Below are 9,038 nucleotides of genomic sequence, written 5' to 3'. Positions count from 1 at the left end.
ACATGACACCGAGGCAAATGTGTGCAATCACAGTCGTTGAAATGTGACAACGTGTGACCTTTGAGAATGCGCAGCGTGGTTTGTTAGGTAACTAACAACTGACTTGTCCTAAGAACAACTTAAATGTCTGCACAAAAACTTGAAATGCTAAAAATGAAATGTTAAAAATGAAATGTTAAAGTCAGCTGTCCGTTGTCGAAGACGCATCCGCCGCGGGCGTTGCAGCCATCTTGCTTGTGTGTGTTCCGCAGCGGATGAAGATGCGAGGGTCGCAGCCATCGTCATCACATACACAACAACGGACCGCCGAAAGTGGGCTTCAATCCGGCGTTAGAGAAAGTAACGCAGAGTGATTTGTGAGGTCAGATTTTTTTTGGAGAAGGAATTTTTGTGATGCAAATGTATTACTCTTTCAAACGCATATTGTTTTGAGAAGCCAAACTCTTTACTTAAGTAACCCCAATAACTAACCCGAACTACGTTTCTCATCACCGAAATCCCACCAGAACTGGGCTCACGGGACCAAGTAGGGGGGTTAGTCACCGTTGCTGTAGTATAATGTTGATGGGGATGTCATACAACTTCATGTCAAAAAATCCCAACTACCCCCTTAAATATGGGTGTATGTTTGTTCGGGGTGTCACGAGACGCTCAGTTCACGAGACGGGACGACACACGAGATTGGGTCTACGAGAACACGATGAGATGAGATTTTAACATTAAAGATTTAAGAAAAGCACAATAAATATGTGACATTATATTGCAATCTACTGTATGACTGACAAAAGGTCTCACTCCGTCCATGCCGTTGTTCTATGGAACAAAGGCACCAAGGTGCTGAAAGCAATGCACAGAGTGAACTCTCTTCCTGCCTGTTTGGGGGCGAGAGAGGAGGAAAACAGACACGCATGCACAAGGCGATATATTCATGATCTCGTTCATTTTCATTTATTGTGTGATTAAATCATTTATTTGTTATCGTTCCAGGCCTGGTGCCTACGAGACATTTTTTTTCTGAATGAGAACTCGTTTTAATCTCTCGAGACGCCCAATGTTCGTATATTCCATTGAAGTATTCACGGATTGACACAAATGTTCTTTGCAAGTCATTTGAGTCCCCAGAAGTGTTGACTTTGGGGGACTGTTTGCGTGTGTTTTTGTTTTGATGCAAAATACTTCTTTTTAAGAGTCCACGGAGGCTAACCTAACTTAGACAAAAACCACTCTTGTGGTCTGAAGTTGACACCAATCCCAGACAGCGCTTGAGGTAAAAGAAGCAACATTCACTGGCGCGTGAGGAAGAGATGGCGTTCAGAAACAGACAAGAAATTAACAGGGCGAATTGAATCAATGTACTCGTATCAGGCAGCCCTCGTTTCGCTGCCTTTCATGGTAGTTCATAAGTGGTGGTTAACGATTCATCTTGTGGATACGCAGGGACACATCATCGGTGATGTAACCTGGGGTCATTGGGTGGGGCGTTTTGGGTGTTTCAGCACCAGATACCCTTGCCCAAGCGAATCCACCAGCCTGTGTCTCTGCGCCGTTTGTCCACGGGTCTGACCTCTCCATCCAAGCCTTGTGGTTTCTCTACGGCTTCTTGCCAAGATCCACTTCCAGTTGCCAGCGGGTGGTGGAGGTGAAGACTTCACCACACTTCGCCTGTGTTTGAGTGTTGAGCTTCTTTCCAGCTCTGCGTAACCTGACGGTCTATGGCTTCTGGTAGCCCCTGATGGTGTTGATGGCTGTGACTATGCTGTCAGCACCTGGTCATGGAGCCAGTCATAGCACCTGTCACTTAAGGACTTTTGGGCAGCTGCTGAGGACGTGTTCCAGAGGTCACCATCCTGGACAGTGGGGAAAGGATGGTGTCTTGATTGTGGTTGCCTGTTATGCAATCCAGTGGCTCCAGTGGCTTTCCTGGTGAGATCCAGAAGGGAACACGACATCTTTGTCACATATGTGTTTTCGGATCCTGGCAGCCCTGCTTAATTCTGTACGGGGCAACTAATGAACAGACTCAGACTTACAGGGAAGATCCTCTTCAGAACAATGGGACATGAGAAAGTGGTGGACAGCTCTGTGTTGTATTACTTGGAGGTGGCTGTACTGGATTCAAACGCCTTTGTTGGATATCCTTTAACGCATGGCATGCCTGTTCATCAAGAGAGCATTCCACATTCAAGAGGCCTCAAAAGATCTCTTGGCCGCACCTGAGACACATAGCATGCTGGCAATGCTAACATGCTAACATTAGCATGCTAAGCATAATAGTGCTAAGTGTTTATATATGTGTCTAACCATGAAAATGGCTAAAAATGCTATTATGCTAATGTTAGCATGCTAGCAATGCTAACATGCTAAATATGAGCATGCTAACACCTAGCATGAGAGTGCCAAGTCTTTATATGTGTCTACCCATGAAAATGGCTAAAACTGCTACAATTCTAATGTTAACATGCTAGCAATGCTAACATGTTAACGTTAGAATGCTAGCACCTAGCATGATAGTGCTTAGTGTTCAGTTGAATGCTTTGATGTTGGAACGGTCTGAATGGGTGGAGAAATGTGGAAGTAGCTACAACTCTTTAGATCATTTTGCGTTCCGGAAGAAAAAATATTGGAATTTTTGTACTGTGGCTATAGCAAAATAGCAAAAATGTCCCAACTTTGTTGAATGAGCTGATGCTCGAATGAGGTGAATCAATTGAGAAATGTGGCAGTAGTAGCAGGTAATAACAATTAGTTGTAGTGAAAAGGGGAAATTTGGGGCAAATTTTGAATGTCGGATTTTGGATCGCCCCTAAAAAGTAATCAGTTCTTCCATATCCCATTTCCGACACTTCCTGAAAATATCATCCACATCCATTCAGAACTTTTCAAGTTATTCTGCACAGACAAGCGGACAGATAAACGCTGGCAAAAACACAACCTCAAAAAAGACGAGGAAAAAACGAATTGGTTCTCAATTGACTCCCAAAGATGCGAGCCGGCTCTTAGATTCGGTCGTGACCAACACATCCCTCCTGCAAGGAGAAGCGGTATACAGGATGGATGGATGGATGGATGGATGGATGGATGGATGGATGGATGGATGGATGGATGGATGATCTCCTGCAATGTCCGATGGGTTGATAAGCTCGTCGTGAGTTTTTTCAAAGCTCATGATTGGCTCCTGTCAAATAAAAAGCTAAAGCGGCTAATAGTCCGGTGCGGCTCATGTATGCTCAAATCTGTTTTTCTCTCAAAATTTAGTGGGTGCGTCTTAAACACCGTAAATGACGATAATTAAGAGCAAAATACAACAGTTATGTGAAATACGTGACACTTGAAGCCAGCACATGTTGTAGTGGTGACAGAAGATTTGGTGGTGACTCTGCTGGCTGAAGCCTGGAAAATGCACAATGACAACCCCTCTCTGTCGAGTCGCATAAACATTCCTTCTCCGTCACAGATAAATGTTTACAGCGGCGATGGGTCCGGCAACATCGATGCGTCATGTGTCCAGCTCAAAGACCGTATCGCTTTAAGAAAAAGTCACATGACCGATAGAGTTGCTGTTTGGCTTGCAGTATAAACTGTGTTTAGAAGGAAGCCGGTCAGACTTCTGTCATGGGGTGCAACGTCTCTGCAAAAAGAGCAAATCTTATGAAGCACAATTGTTCCATTGAATCCAGTGTGACATGGAGACATTTTCATCTAATATCGGCAAATAAGCTATTTGCCTTTATTTCCTTATTTCATCCCGTTCCTCTGGAACTTTTCATCTCCTCTTCAGCTGCCAGAATTCATCTGCCTTTCAGTGACTCTTAGCTGAAAATATTTGTTTCATTTTCTGCAGGTAAAATGTCGTGTTTGTGTTACTGAATTGTCCTACGTAAAGAAATACACGTACTGTACTGTACTGTAGGTACAGTATACAAACACTTCACTACTTCCTCAGAAGTACACTAGTTGATATTAAACTCATTTCATTTGAAAGTATTGATTTGCTTTTGCTTTTGCTTGGTATGAATGCCAAGGCATTGGATTTTTTTTTTTTCCTGAATAAAAAATGATATTAAAAGAAACTTGCCTGCCTTAACGACAGTAGGCAACGTCACATTCACAACTCAGACGACTTCCGTAAAAACCACGTGATCGGCATATGCCGATAGATGCCTTTCAAAAACGATCAGTGTGCCGTGTCACGCAGGGTTGCCAACCCCCGTATTGAGCCGACATGGAACCCACTTTGTCCCGTACTGCCACGAGAATCAACAAAAGAATCAACACTCGTCTGTAAAACCCCGATGGCTTCCTTTGACGGCCTGATCGGGGCATCCCTGATTTCCACCTCTGTCCAGAGCGGCGTGAGCCGGGGTTGGATCCCAGTGCAGAGACCACACAAGTCCGTTGAAGTAAAAATGTTTATTACAAAAAGTGTCCTCAACAGAGGGAAAAATGTAAACACAAAAATGTGAATATGCAAAAGTCCAAACACAAACTAGTGCTGAGCAACACAAAAATGTTAACACAAAACCACTACGAGGAAAAAAGGCTAGTAGGGGAAAAAGGCAAAAACAGAGAACTAAAAACGCTGCTGGAAAAATCAAGCGGGAATGTGATTTAGCTGAGGCAAAACCACAAAGCGCCGCTGGAGGAACCGAGCGGGAACAGGCACTTCCAAGTGTGGATAAAAGCCAGAAAGGAGGACAAGGCAACACGAAGCCGAGCTGAGCGGCGAGCGTGAGAAGCATGAGGGAGAATAAGGAACAAACGAGTGAGTCCTGCCGCCATGCGAGGTAATCGGCTGCAGGTGTGCGCAGGGGCTCCGCCTCAGCAGGACAGCAGTGCACTGCAACAAGACGGCAGACAGGCGGCAGCAAAGCGGCAGACAGAACATGACGCACGCGTTCACATTATTTATTGACGATATCTTTTAAAGATATCAAAGATGTTTTGAACTTTCAGTCATTCATTCATTTTCTGTGCCGCTTGTGCTAACTTGGGTTGTGGGGATATGCTGGAGCCTATCCCAGCTGACTTTGGCTGAGAGGTGGGGTACACCCTGGACTGGTCGCCAGCCAATTGCAGTATTTTGAACTTGGATTATGATATAAAATAACACAATCATTGAAGTATTATTGTCTGTAGTCATTCAATCAATATGTCAGTTGAGTCTCTCGACTGACTGAAGCTCAGAACAATACTTTTACATCCCCAAATACCAGAAAACTCTCCAACGACGCCAGAAAAAGTTGCTAGATTTGACACATCTTGACCAATGACATTCGCCTTTAACAGAAAAAAAGATGAGGAAAAACCTCATCGGCTCCCGATTGCCTCCCAACGACGCAAAGAGCCGAATCGTTCGTGGCTGACTACTAGATCACTATTGCTTTGGGGCGGGGTGGCCCCCTGCTGCTCAGTGAGAACAGGAACTGTAGATCAATACGTGCTTTTACTTTTACATCCCCAAATTCCAGAAAACTCTCCAATAACGCCAGAAAAAGTACAAAAAAACAAACTCTTCATTTGTCTCACTCATTATCAAATTACGTTTCCATCAACTATTTCATCAATTCTTATCAATTTAGTACCATCATTAAGTCTGTAGTTTCCTGACTGTAAGTATAAACCTTGACTATCATTGCACAATGTGGTTATATTGCCTCATCACTTTCATGGGTATTTACAAAAGGCAAAAAGTACATTTGGAATACAGGAGGTGAACAAATGAATTGCAACTGATGTGAAACTGATGAAGGGTACGGCAACTCCTTTTTGGACGTGCGGAACTGTGAATTGTGCTATGTGATGTGCTCCAGTGTAACTTTTCTGCATGTTCAAGATGAATTAACCCCAATGACCAAATGTGGAGGGTCCAAATGTAAAAAAAAAAAATTGTATTAAGGCTTCAAATTTGGAACATGAGTTGAGAAGTGACCAAGATCCAACAGTCAAATCAACAGTGAATGAATGTCAGCAAATCCATGTTGTTGCAATGTTGTGTTGGTGTTGCTCAACGTCATAACCTAATTCAACAAGTTATCAACGTTGTTTCAATGCTGTGTGCCTGCTGGGAGGACACGCTGGAGAGACTGTGTCTCTCAACTGGCCTGGGAACAAAGTAGCCGGGGAGAGGGAAGTCTGGGCCTCCCAGCTTAGGCTGCAGAAGAAGATAGATGGATGTCCAAGCGGTGTTTATTTGTGGCATCACGGTAAAAGCAGCATAATGCGTTCAGTTTGAGGGAAGAGCTGCTACCTGCGTTTCATGAAATGCTGGACAATGTAGCGAAGAAAGCCAATGTTGAGCACGTCTGGTAATAAGAGGCAGCTTGTGTGCGCGTGAAGTGTTGCATTGAATAGTCGTGGCATAAAGTATACAAACGCATGTTGCGTAGAAACGATGCCTCAGAAGAGCAACAAGAATAATCTTGTGATGCGTTTGGTGTCTTTAGAGTCATGTGCACGGAAGAGGACAGCACATGACGGCAGCATGGCTTTCATGTTCTCAGCTTATCTGAAGACAAAGGATTTATCAGCATGACAGCAAGACAATGCAAAGCTTTCTTTATCAATGCAAGCCCTCACAAGACGCATTCAGCAAACCTGAAATGTGTGAACAAGTCTGGACTATGATGACTCGTCAATCAAAGCGGCCAAAGCCTCCATTTTGTGCCAAAACATGTTGTGTGTTGTTTTGTGGCAAAGACACAGCGCAAAACAAGTTTTTTGTTGTGTGTCTGGGAAAGGGCATCCTATCGATAGCAGCAGACAATCAATAAAATCAATTCATCAGCCTCTTGCTCCGACATCAGGAAATAAAGTGTTGCTTAACAGCCAAAGATGAACATTGTTGGACTTTCATTTCTATTGTTAATATTGTAGTGTGTCTGTACATTACAGTCCTCCCTCGCTATACTGTGGTTCAAATATCGCTCCCTCACCATATCGCAGGCGAATAAAGCTGATTCTGATTCTGATAAATGGAATAGTTTGTAAGACAATGCCTTTGACTGCTATTACTTTACTTACGCCTGGCATTCGACAAGAGTTCTCCAACCGGGCCGGTCCTGTCCAGCCTCAGGACATCAGCCTCTTGGACCCGTCACCAGTCATGCTCTTGGACGGCTCCGTTTCCTTCCGATTCCAGGCGAGTGCTGCTCTTGGGTTGGTTTTGGGAAGGGTTGTCCTCGCCAACGCCAGCGTCTCTGTAGTGTTTCCTGTTCTTTGGGCTTTTTTCCCACAACTCCTGTTTGCTGATCATGTTGTGGGATCATCTGCACGTATTCTTGAAGTGCTGTTTTGCTCCTCCACAGACTCCGCGTTAGTAGATCAGCTCTGTGCACGGTATCAAGTTTGCATTTGTTTTTACTAAACCTTTTGCACAGCGTTTGTGTGTGTGCAGGCACGGTACCAAAGTCAACGGTCGGGATTTTTTGCGCAGACAATGCCACGGGTGTTCATTCAAAGTGAAAAATGAAAGAATGCATATTTTGTAAAAGAAAAAAACTGCATCTCAGCTTTGTGATATACAGTCGGTGAAAAAGCCCATCGTTAGTATCAACTTCACTCTTTGCTCTTTTTTCCTCCGTTTTTGCAGGGTTTTTTCATTGACATTTTTCAAATATTTCAACTTCTTTCTGAAATAATCTTCATTAATTGTCCTTTTGTAATATGATGACTTTATTCCCATAATATTTGGACTTTATTCTAATATCGACTTCTTGTTTTGCTTCTTTCTCATAATATGACTTTTAAAAAGTAACATATTTGTTCTTTAATATTTCATCTCTGCTGTTTTTATGGTTCCTTGTTAGTTTATTCTCTGAAAATTATGACTTTTTTAAAAATAGGACTTTTCTTTTCATATATTGACTTTATTTTCCTAAAATTACTGCTGTTTTTCCATTTCTGCTGTCATTTTGTAATTTTCCAACTATTTTACTTTGTTCTTGTAAATGTTCTTATTTTCATCCACTTTTCCACTACCTAATTTTCCAGAAATGACAACATTATTTGTTGTTTTGTTTGTATCTCATAAATCATCTTTTTTCTTTAATATTTCAACTTTATGCTACTACAGTGACATTTTTCCCCATAATATTAAATTATGATCATAAAATTACAACTGTTTACTGATTACAACTATTTTCTCTTAATATTTGGACTTTATTCTTGTAAAGTTACTCAAAATTTTTCTTTTGCAGCTTTCTTGTTAAAAATAAGATCTATTTTTTTAAATAAAACTTTATGCTACCAAAATGACAATTTATTTAAGTAATTGAATACCAAAGACGTATTTATATGTTTGAATAATCCCAAACGCTCGATCCCGACAACGTATTTATACGTCTTTTACGTTTTTTTGCGCAAGAGGCAAAAAGAGTTGATGATGCAACTCTCCACTAATGGATTTCACTTCAGTGCAATTTTAAGCCATAAAAACGGCCACAAGGTGGCAGAAGTGCATTTGATAAGCGCTCGGAGCAGTCATGATAACATGTAATACTTATTATTAGTATTTTATAGTATTTTGGGAACCTCCTTCCGGGGTGCATTGATTTCACAAAGCAACATAGAAAGGAACGCTACACCTAGCGTCAAAAACAGAAACACAGCAGCAGTGGCAGCAGCTCCAATGTGTAGCGTTACCTTTCGCTAGCGGCCTGAGGCCTTGTGAGCGAGTGTGTGGTGAAGCTAGTTGCTAGCCGGCTAGTAGCTAGCCGCTGTGGTGTGGCGAGGTGTCAGTACGCCCGTAAAGTAGTTCTTGGGCATAACAATATTAATAACAATAATAATAACAATGTGGTTAATATGCAGCTCACATTATGGAAATGGAGTCTTGTTGGCACTTTTTGGAGGCTTTTTCAGAAGGCTTTATAGGCGGAATACGTGCGTCCCATTACATGCATTCTTAGCTGCCTGTTTTTATCTGTTTTTATATCTTAGAAAAGAGAAAGACCTGTGTGTTCATGTTTCACATCAGGGCAAAATTAAGCAGTTTTGCTTCCAATAAAAAGTGTAAACAATGAAAATAAAAATGCCTGAAA

The sequence above is a fragment of the Dunckerocampus dactyliophorus genome, chromosome 7 (genome assembly GCF_027744805.1).
Source record: "Dunckerocampus dactyliophorus isolate RoL2022-P2 chromosome 7, RoL_Ddac_1.1, whole genome shotgun sequence".
NCBI lineage: Eukaryota > Metazoa > Chordata > Actinopteri > Syngnathiformes > Syngnathidae > Dunckerocampus > Dunckerocampus dactyliophorus.
This window is presented reverse-complemented; position numbering follows the sequence as displayed.